This window comes from Chenopodium album, chromosome 1 (genome assembly GCF_948465745.1).
Source record: "Chenopodium album chromosome 1, dcCheAlbu1.1, whole genome shotgun sequence".
Classification (NCBI taxonomy): domain Eukaryota; kingdom Viridiplantae; phylum Streptophyta; class Magnoliopsida; order Caryophyllales; family Amaranthaceae; genus Chenopodium; species Chenopodium album.
Genome location: NC_137834.1, coordinates 20,639,904 through 20,651,992, shown reverse-complemented (window position 1 = coordinate 20,651,992; position 12,089 = coordinate 20,639,904). Strand labels below are relative to the sequence as shown.

Genomic DNA, 12,089 nt, shown 5'->3' with positions numbered 1-12,089 from the left:
AATTCAATTGGTTTTTTGAAGTTAGTCTGTGGATGGAAAGTTGGGCAATTGTCTTGCTCCTCATCAGAACCTTTAGGGCTATCCAACTCCTCAGAATCAGATGTGAACTCTCTCTCTACAATAACCTCCTTTCTCAACAGTTCACTCTCAAGGTTGTACTCAGGGAGCTGCAACTCTTTATCACTTTCATCTTGCACACAATGTAAACTAGCATTCACTTCTTCTAATATCTTGCCCACACTGTCATCTAGATCTTGAAACTCCCCCTCCTCAAAATCCCCCTCTTCTTCCCCAACTTCCCACTCTATGGTAGTATCAGAACAATAATCAGAGTTTGATGAATCAGATCCAAAGTCTTATTCCAACTCCACCTCACTCTTACACTTCTTCTTCCTTTTCCCTTTTGCTTTTCCCTTTGCTTTCCCCATTCCCTTCTTCCCTGTTTGCCTAGAAGTACCTTCCTCTTCACCCAATTTGTTCTTCCCTTTCACACTGTCAGAGAACAGTTTCTTTTTGGTGGTGGTGTTCTCAGTATGCTCATCAACCCTGTCTATCCCTTTGCTGGTTTTTTCTGCCTCCTCTTTGTCTTTAATTGCCAACCGCTGCTTAAACCTAGGGCTCCTCCTCACTTCAGTGGGCTTAGGTTTGACTTTTGTTTTTTGGGTGGGTTGTACAGTACTCACTTCAGGGCTAGTACAATAAACTATAACAACCTTATCCTTGTTCTTTGTCTCTAACAAGCCTTGGACATCACTCTCACTCACAATCTCCTTTTTCCCACTTGACCAAGTCCTCCCCTTTATCTTATACCAAACATTGAACAGCCTTGGCACATGCATATCTAACTTCACAAAGCCCCAAATGCAAGATTCCCTAACAAAGTTCACAGACATCTCACTAACTTTACACTTGTACCTCCAATATTCAAAGCCACCCTCATACCCACACAATGTCTTCCCCTTTATTTTTTTGTTCACAAACACCCCCCCTAGTCTAACCTTAACAGCTACATAATCAACATCAGCAACAACCTGTTCATTTTATAAAGCAAAATTATGCATTTTCAACACAATTCACATGCACAAAAAATGCAACTTTGTTACACATAGCAGTAGTAAACAATTCGCCTAATTCACTCTCCTAAGTACATCCCTAATTAAATAATTCAACAACAATTACAGTAATAGAATACATAACTCAATCAAATACACAAACAACCCTAACTTTCCACATAATTGCAAATATATCATCAACAACCAACAACCTTCAACATTAAACACAAACAACAAAATTGCTTACCTCTTTTGACGCCATTGCACTGAGCTATTGTCAGGTTCCTCACCTAAGCTCCTGGTCCCCAGTAAACAGCAAAAGATGGCGACTTTTTTTGCAATTAAACAACCCCACTTCAAGCAATTACTCTAGATTAATTCCTGTTAAAAGTACAATTAGGGTTTTAATGTCGAATTTAGGGTTCTGAATTGAACAATGCACAACAATTTATGAAGAAAGGGGGAATTCGCTGAAAAAAGGAATGAAATTTGATTGTAGAATAGGGTTAGTTGGGAGAATTGAATGAGAAAGAGAGTGAAAGATAGTGAAGTCGAGAGAAAAGGGAAAAAAAAAAGAGGGAAATAACTAAATTGGGCCCCATAAGCTAAAAAACCACCGGATTTTAAAATTGGGTGGGAATCTGAGCAAAAAATTAATTTAGTGGGTGGTATTTTAAAATAATTTTTTTTTTGGGTGGTTAGTTAGAAATTCAACACATTTTTGGGTGGTTTTTTGAAAATTTTCCTAATCATATTGCTATTTGGAGTTGTCTTTAATGTATCTGATATTATACAGGTTGTTCCTGTAAAAGCTTTCATGATGTTGTGAAGAAAAATGGTGTTGGTTTAACTTTTGCGTGCATGGGAATGCCCTCTTTTATGGATGGTCCAGTTGCTGAGTCTAACTTGACAGGAACAGGAGAGATTAGACTTGTTCCTGACATGTCGAACCTTAGAAAAATCCCATGGTAATTATATTCAATAGAATATGTGTAATTACTGTAATATCTTAATCTTCACAAAGTTTTTTCCTTACCCGTACAGAGAAAATTCTTACTTTTTTTTGGAAATTCGAATATTGCTGTGGAATTTGCATCTGGAGTTTGTATAAATCCGGGTAGGAGATTTGGGAGAACATATGTGAAAACTGATTCACTTAAACTTGAACCAGAGAATTTAGAGAGAGAAAATGTAGAAATTAATTTGGGGATTTATTATTCTGATCTCTTAAAAGAATGTACAACTTGTAATAAATATTTATACCCTAACTCCTAACTAACTTGCTGACTAGGAAAAGCTATAAATATAAAATACAAATAAAATAATATCTGAGCTGTACAATTCTGTTATACAAGCATAACATAATATAGAAGCTTCTAGAGGAAGCTGCTGTGTATCCTACATCCCCCCCCTCAAGCTAAAATGGTGTGACAGAGGAATCAGGAACAACAATTCCAAGCTTGAGAGTCAAGTTCAGGTGTTGTTCTGCACCAAGGGGTTTTGTCATAATATCTGCCAATTGTTCTGCAGAACAAACATGATGAATCTTCAGGAAGCCGGATTCCACATTTTCCCTTACATAATGCACATCAATTTTCAGGTGCTTAGTTTTGTCATGTAGACAAGGATTTTCTGCAATTAGTTGAGCAGAAATATTGTCACAGAACAAAGGAATGGGCAGAGGTAGAGTTACTTGCAAGTCAGAAAGCAAGTTATATATCCAATTAAGCTCACTAGTAGTATGGCTCATGCTACGATATTCAGCCTCAGTGGAGCTTTTGGAGACTACCTTTTGTTTCTTGGTCTTCCAAGAAATCAAGGAAGGACCTAGGAAGACACAGTAACCTGTAAGTGATCTAGTAGAAAAATCACAGGAACCCTAGTCTGCATCACAGTATGCCTGTACTTTCAGACTTGAATTTGCAGAATAGAACAGTCCATGATGAAAAGAGCCCTTCAGATACCTCAAAACATGCTGAGCAACCTGGAAATGAGGAACCCTAGGATCAGCAAGAAACTGACTTAAATGCTGAACAACATATGAGATGTCAGGCCTTGTCATGTTGAGATATAACAGTTTGCCAATAATTCTTCTATAAACCTCAGGATCTGAAACTTTTTCACCAACAAGCTTGTTGAGCTTCAAACCCTTAGGTAAAGGAAACTTAGCAGGCTTACAATCCATCATACCAGTATTTTCTAGCAAGTCTAGAACATACTTTCTCTGATTAAGTAGAATACCAGAAGAAGATCTAGTAACTTCAATGCCAAGAAAATACTTAAGTGGTCCCAAATCTTTGATAGTAAACTGAGAATGTAACTGATCCTTCAAAGCTTGAATCAAAGACAAATTTGTACCAACAATGAGTAAATCATCCACATATGTGACCACAACTGTAAAATCAGAACCAGAAGAAGAAGTAAACATGGAGTAGTCATACTTGGATTGTGTGAAACCAAGAGACTTCAAAAATCTGCTAAGTTCCATGTTCCATTGTCTTGAGGCTTGTCTTAAACCATATAAAGACCTTTTCAATTTGCAAACCTGTCCAGGTCTAGCTTTAGAATACCCAGGAGAAGGCTGCATATATAATTCTTCATCAACATACCCATGCAAAAAAGCATTAATAATATCCAATTGATGCAATTCTATGCCACAAGCTGCTGCAAGAGCAATAACAAGTCTAACAGTTGTGAACTTTGCAACTGGACTGAAGGTGTGCTTATAATCTTTCCCTTTGATCTGTCTATCACCCCTTGCAACAAGTCTCCCTTTGCATCTTTCAACTGTTCCATCTGGATTAAACTTGGTTTTATAAACCCATTTACAACCAATAGGTTTAACATCTTTGGGACAATCAACTAAATCCCAAGTACCATTCTTCTCTAAAGCATCAAGTTCCTTGTTCATTGCCTCAACCCAAACAGGATCTTGTTTAGCCTGATTATATGAAGCAGGCTCAACATGAGACAACAAGTTAGCCAGACTAGGAAGTTGATCTTTATATAAGGAAGAAATAACAGGACAAGCATAAGCATTGAAACTTGAAGAACCAGAAGAACTAGCCTGACCAGGCAAACCAGTAGAAGGAACAACAAAACCTTCCAACTTAGAAGAAAGCTTAACAGGCCTAGAAGATCTTCTCAAGATAGGTGGATCAGAATGAACTGGATCAGAAACCTCAAGAACAGGAATAGATACAGATGAATCACTAAGATCCTGCAGATTATTCTGAGTATTAGAAAGAGAATCTGAGGAAGAAGAAACAGTAGCTTCAGAAGAATCTTGAATTATAGGGAAAGGTGGAATATCAGGAGGATAAACTGCAGGATTGACCATAGACCCATGCTGAAAAGAATCAGAAGATTCTATTAGACTTGAATCTCTAGATTTGAAAGGAAACATACACCTCCTCAAAGAAAGTAACATCCCTGCTCAAAACAATCTTCCTACTTTCCAAATCATAAAGTTTGTATCCCTTTTGACCATAAGGATACCCTAAGAAGATGCATTTCTTAGCCCTGCTAGCAAACTTGTCTGAAGTCTTATGAGCAGCATAACACAAGCATCCAATGACCCTCAAATGATCATAAACAGGAAACTTCTTCATTAAAACTTAATAAGGTGTCTTCCAATGTAACACTGAACTAGGCATGAGATTAATCAAATATGTTGCAGCAAGAAGACAGTCACCCCAAAATCTGATAGGTAAACCAGCATGAAATCTTAAGGCCCTAGCAGTTTCAAGAAGATGTTTGTGTTTGCGTTCTACCCTACCATTTTGCTGAGGTACCCCAGGCAAACTTCTATGATGAATTATGCCTTTATCAGAAAACAGAACAGAACAGGCATCTTGAATGATCTCAGTCCCATTATCACTTCTAATAGTCTTGACAAAAGAAGAGAATTGATTTTCTACATAGTCTAGAAAACCTTTTACAATAGCAGGTACTTGAGTCTTATTATGAACCAGATGAGTCCAAGTAACTCTTGAAAAATCATCAAGTATAGTAAGGAAATAATGAGCACCAGATAAAGTAGAATGCCTATATGGTCCCCAGAGGTCAACATGTATTAACTCAAAGGCACAAGAAGCATGAGAAGAAGAGATAGGAAAAGGATGTTTATGAGCTTTAGCAAAAATACATGATTCACAACCAAAATCACTGATTTTATTTGAATCAAAAGGAACTGTCAATTTGGACAAGTTCTGTACAAAGATATGACCTAGCCTAGAATGAAGTAAACTAAGCTTAGGTCTAGAAGAACTAACATGACAAGAAACAGAAGAAGAATCTTCAAACAGAGGTTTATTTGAACTAGAAAAAGAAGATGAAGTAAATTTGTACAATCCAGCTTGTTTGACTCCAACAGCTTTAACTTGACTAGTGATTGAGTCCTGAAAAACATATGAATCATGCTTAAATTTTGCAACTAGATTGTTTTGCTCTAAAAGTCTTCCCACAGATAAGAGATTGTTTTTAAATTCTGGAATAAGCAAGACATTTTTAAGAGTAATTTCAGGTGTTAAAAGAACAGTGCCAACATGAGTTACATGTTTTAAATGACCATCTGGCAAACCAACAGTAACAGGTTTAGGCAACAAACAACAGGCATTTAACAATTTCTTATTACAGACCATATGATCTGTAGCACCAGTATCTACAATCCAATCTGAATCTAGAAAACATTCCAAATCAGAATCAACATTAGAAGTAGTGATTATACCTGCAAAATTGACTGAAACTCCATTAAGATCAGCTGCCTCATTATGTTTTCCTTTCATCATCTTCATCATCTCCTTATAAACAACACTCACAAGAGCAGAATCAACAGGAGCATCCTTAGTAGAGGTCACAGAGTCATCATAGTCCAAAGGAGAATCAAGAACCGGAAACTCAGAAACATTTGCTGCATACTTAGACAAGTTACCAGTACTACCAAACTGCTTATTCCTCATAGCAACATACCAAGGAGGAAATCCATGTAGTTTGAAACAAGCATCCATAGTATGTCCAGATTTCTTGCCATGAGCACATTTTCGATCAGACTTATCGGTTTTATCAACCTTGTAACGCTTCACATCACGAGAATTAGATTGATATGATTGAGAATTTTGAGGTAATTGATTATTTTTGAAAGAAGCAAATGCACTAGTCTGAGAAGAAATGTCAACTTTCTCATTCAACTTATGTTGCCTCTCAATTTGTAGTAGCATATAATATTCTCGATTCACAGTAGGAAAAGGATCCATACTGATGATATTAGTCTTAGCAGCATCATAATCTCTATTTAGACCAGCTAAAAACTGAATTAACTTCTGCTTTTGATCAGCAGCAATAATTTTCTTCAGAATTCCACAAGTACAATGAGCTAAAGCTCCACAATCACAATCTGGAAAACCTTCCAACAGTTGAATTTCATCCCAAACTCTTTTCAGTTTAGAGTAATACTGGACAATTGAATCAGAATCTTGTTCTATAGAAATCAACTTCTTATGCAAATCAAATAACTAAGGCGCATTAGATTGGCCATACCTTTCAACAATTTCTTCATACAATTGATTAGCTGATTGTTGAAGAATGAAGCCTTCAGAGATTATGTTCTCCATAGAATTCAGCAACCATGACTGCACCATATAATCGTTTCTAATCCATTTTTGCAAATCCGAAGAATCTGCATCAGGTCGTCTACAAGTTCCATCAATGAATCAGAGCTTGTTCTTCGCTCCAAGCGCAAGTCTAATCGCACGATTCCAGGTAAGGAAATTGTCGCCATTAAACTTGTGAGCTCCAAGATGTTGATCTGGTTGATCACCAGATCCAAGGAAGTACTTATCAGTGTAACCAGCAGCAGAAATTGATTGTTGATTAAGAGAATCTTGAGCTGCCATTATAGTATAAGAAGAACAGGAAGAAGAATCAATCAAATGATTGAAATAATCGATGAACCAAGTTGTTGAGTCACTTAAGGTTTTGAGTGATGACAAACAGCTGACTAGCTGGTTCTTGTTGGTTTTATATTATATCAACTGACATTTTTGAACAGGAACAGCTATCCCAAGTACTTGAGGCAATATGAAGTCCTTTTGAATCAAAGCATTCAAGAAATCTGTATCAGAATGTTCTATCAAGGAAGGCCGTCAAGACTTGAAGATTATGAAGTCTCTTAGATTAGGATAGTTGATCTTTGTAGTCTTTATAATGTTAAGTGTGCATGAATGTTTGTACGTGAGCTATTTGTATCCCTTACTTAGAGTATTTAGTGTTGTAGAGATCAGGAAAAGTTGACCTGATCCCTAGGACATTAACAGGTCAGGAAACAGCTGCTTCGTAGCTTGTTTCATGAACCTGGACATTAGTTCAGTAAATATTTTCTGGAATATATATTTCCTATCCTTAGAGAATATTTACTAAACTAATTGATTCAGTTTATGCAAAGTTGGAGATGAATTATTTCGCATATAACTTAGAATATATTATTCTACCCATTTATGGAAAGTAGAATAATATCTTAGAATGTCTCTTATTTACAAAATAAAAGATATTCTATTTACCTAAGTTATGATCTGAAAAGATCACGAAAGATTTTATCTCCCAACCTTATAAAAGCATAAACTCGATCAGAATTTCGAGTGAGCTTTTCTGAAAAAAATTCTCTATCTTTGAAAGCTCGAAATACACTCTAAGGGAAATAGTTAGTTCATCTCTTACAAACTATTTATGCACACAGTAAGAATTGTTTTGTAATTATCTCTTGTAAGCTTTGAGTGGAAGCATTTAGAGGGAAACAAAGGGTTTGTATTGAATCACTAAGAGGTTAGTGATTGGGTAGCATTTACGAGTGTGAGTGCAAGTGCTTGTGAGTTCAAGTGCAAAGTGACACCTAGAGTTAGGTGTGGGGATCACGAGTGTGATCATTTGTAATTGCTTTTGTTTTTCAGAGTTGATTAATAAAAGTAATTAGGGTAGTGGAGGACGTAGGCTCAGAGTTGAGCTAAACCTCGTTAAATCTTTGTGTTGATTATTTATTGTATTTTCTGTTTCCGCTGCAGGACCAGTTCATCACCTGGTCCCCCTACATAAATAGAAGAAAATCCAATAATTCCTAACACTGCCCTGTACTCAATTCAACCCCCCCCCTTCTTGAGTACCAGCTGCACTTTCAATTGGTATCAGAGCCTCGGCTTCTTGTAAGGGTAACACCTAGAGAAGTAGATCATGAGTACTCAGGAAATGAATGCTATGGGATATGACAACAAGACACCAAAGTTCAATGGGAAGAACTATGCATGGTGGAAGAACAGAATCAAGAACATCATCATTGACATTGATTATGAATGCTGGTTGGTTGTTAAGAATGGTCCCTTGACCATTGAGAAGTCTGATCCAGAAGGGAAGCTAGCCCCAAAGACTGAAGATGAATACATCTCCACTGATTACAAAAAGCTGGAGAAAAATGCTAAGGCTATGTCAATACTGCAACAGGCTATTGCTGAGAATGAGACAAACAGGATCTCAGCATGCACCACTGCCAAGGAGATCTGGGATACCCTTGAACTTGCCTTTGAGGGTACCAGTGAGGTAAAGAGGTCTAAAATTGATTTACTTATGTCAAAATATGAATCTTTTAATATGTTTAAGGATGAAGATATTAATACTTGTTTTGGTAGATTCATGACTATTGTAAATGATTTAAAATCTCTTGGTAAAAGCTTTACTGATGAAGATCTTGTTAGAAAGATTTTGAGAAGTTTGACAGGTGAATGGACTCCCAAGGTTACAGCCATTTATGAAGCAAAAGATCTTTCAATTCTATCAGTTGATAGGTTCCCTCATGACCCATGAAATGCTGGTTGGATCTAAGTCAGAGAAGGTACCAGCAAAAGGAATTGCACTAAAGGGAACAGTCGAAGATGAGGATGATGAGATAGGAATGATGGCTAGAAGGTTTGAAAGAAGTTTCAGAAACCAGAAGGGAAAATTCATCAAGGGTAAGTTTAATAATGCATCAAATAAAAAATCTAACAACTTCTCTGCAACAGGATGCTTTAAGTGTGGTGAGAAGGGACACCTTGTGAAGAATTGTCCTCAATGGAAGGACAACCAGTCCAAGGAAGCAGACAAGATGGCCTACAAAAAGGCCATGGTTGCTGCTGTTTGGGGAGATACAGACAGTGATGAAGAGGGAGATGATTCAAGTCAGTCAGATGTATGTATGACAGCAATACTGAATCAAAGTTCAGAAGAAGGTACCAGGAATAGCAGAGGAACCAGCTCAGATGTCCACTGCCTCATGGCAAAGAAGCACCCCTTGGATCAACATCAGGCTGAAGTGAGAGACGATACCTACTGGTATTTGGACAGTGGCTGCTCAAGACACATGTCAGGGGATAGGAAACAGTTTCTCTCACTTACAGCTCATGAAGGGGGAAAGGTGACTTTTGGTGATAACAGCAAAGGTACCATTCTTGGAATTGGTAAGGTTGGTAAGTCACTTTCCCATGCTATTAGTGATGTATATTATGTTGATGGTTTACAACATAATCTCTTGAGTATTTCACAATTATGTGATAAAGGTAATAAAGTTGAGTTCAAAGACAACCTTTGTCACATAGTGAATTGGCAAACAAATGAACTTGTCTGCCAGGGATTCAGACATGAAAACGTTTACATTACTTATTTAAACCAAATCCCTGAGAACAAGTCCATCTGTTTGAGTGCTGTTTCTGATAGGGACCAGTGGCTTTGGCATAAAAGGATGGGACATGTCAGCTTTAGACTTCTTAACAAACTCAAGACTCAAGAATTGGTGATAGGCCTGCCTAACATCAAGTTTGAAGCAGATAGAGTTTGTGAAGAATGTGCTAAAGGGAAACAGGTCAAATCCTTTTTTAAGCCAAAGAAAACTATCAGTACCAGCAGACCTCTAGAACTTATTCATATTGATTTATGTGGACCCATGAGAGTCCAAAGTAGAAATGGTTCTAGATATGTGTGTGTCATTGTTGATGATTATTCCAGATACACATGGGCTCTATTTTTGTCTTCTAAAGATGAAACTTTTGATGAGTTCATTGTGTTAGTAAAGCAGGTTCAGAACAAGATCAATCATCAACTGGCTGCCATAAGATCTGATCATGGATCAGAGTTTGATAACTCTAGCTTCATAGAGTTCTGCAGGGAACATGGAGTTTCTCACAATTTCTCTGCCCCAAGAACTCCTCAACAAAATGGAGTAGTTGAGAGGAAGAACAGGACTTTGGAAGAAATGGCAAGAACAATGCTCATTGAGAGTTGTCTCCCCAAGTCTTTTTGGGCAGAAGCTGTAAATACAGCTTGTCACATGTTAAATAGGTTGATGTTAAGGCCTCAAATGAAGAAGACTCCATATGAACTACTTAGAGGAAGGAAACCAAACATAGCATACTTCAGAACCTTTGGTTGTAAGTGTTATGTGCATAATAATGGTAAGAACAGCTTGGATAAATTTGATCCAAGAAGTGATGAAGCTGTTTTCCTTGGTTATTCTTCTCATAGTAAGGCATATAAAGTATTCAATAAGAAAACTTTGTGTGTTGAAGAAAGTGTTCATGTAGTCTTTGATGAATTTAATATGTGTTGTGAGAATGTGCAGGTTGATGACTTAGATGAGATAGGACTTTTGTATTTTACAGGAGAATCAACTGCTGTTTCCTTAGAAGAACCAAGTTCACCTACTGGTTCACCAGATGCTGCTGGTGAAGGACTTGGTCACAATGAAGGAGATCCTCAACAAGTAGATACTCATGAGGATGGAGATGAAGGCCCCCAAGTAAATGGAAAAAGCAACACCTCAGGGGGAACAGAAAACTTTCAGGACAAGTTTTCCACCCAGGTAAGGGAGGTAGGGGGAACATCTCAGCATACTGGTCCATCTATGCAAAACCAATTCGATGGCACAAATGAACCAGGGATGCATGATGGTTCTGATAGATTAAATGAGAATGCACCTAGGCCTAGCATTTTTAAATATAAATCTTCTCATCCTACTGAACAAATTCTGAGTGATATCAGTAGAGGTATTCAGACTAGGAGAGCTGTTTATGAAAACTTTTGTGCATTTTTCTCATTTTTATCTAATATAGAACCAACTGACTACAAGATGGCTTTAAAAGATCCTGATTGGGTTTTGGCTATGCAAGATGAATTAAATCAATTTGAAAGAAATAAAGTGTGGCATCTTGAGCCAAGACCTGAGAACAGGTCAGTCATAGGTACCAGGTGGGTCTTCAGAAACAAATTGGATGATCTGGGTACTATAGTCAGAAACAAAGCTAGACTGGTCGTGCAAGGTTATAATCAGCAAGAAGGCATTGATTATGATGAAACCTTTGCCCCAGTAGCTAGACTTGACGCAATAAGGATCTTGATTGCCTTTGCTGCTCATAAGAACATTAAGCTCTTTCAAATGGATGTTAAGACAACATTTCTTAATGGTTATTTGAAAGAAGAAGTATATGTTGAGCAGCCCCCTGGCTTTGCTGATAGTCAATTCCCAAATCATGTATATAAGTTGGACAAGGCACTTTATGGTCTTAAACAAGCTCCTAGAGCTTGGTATGAAAGGTTGTCCAACTTTCTGATGGAACATGACTATAGAAGGGGAACGGTTGATAAGACCCTCTTTATCAAAACCAGGAATTTTGATTTGATTGTAGTACAGATATATGTAGATGATATAATATTTGGTGCTACTAATCAAATTTTGTGTAGTGAGTTTGCAGATCTGATGCAAAGTGAATTTGAGATGAGCATGATGGGAGAACTAGGATTCTTCCTAGGATTGCAGATCAAGCAAACAGTTCATGGGATCATGATACATCAACAGAAGTATCTAAAGGAACTAATCAAGAAGTATGGATTGCAAGACAGTAAATCATATGCAACTCCAATACCTACAAATGCAAAGCTAGACAGTGATGATAAAGGAGAGAGTGTGGAAGCTACACTGTTTAGAGGTATGATTGGTTCTCTTCTTTACTTGACAGCTAGTAG

General features: G+C 37.3%; 1 pseudogene; it reads left to right on the top strand.

Annotated features, from left to right (window-relative positions):
• LOC145629211 (protein fluG-like) overlaps positions 1–12,089 on the top strand; it is a 155,318-nt pseudogene that overhangs the window by 126,157 nt on the left and 17,072 nt on the right.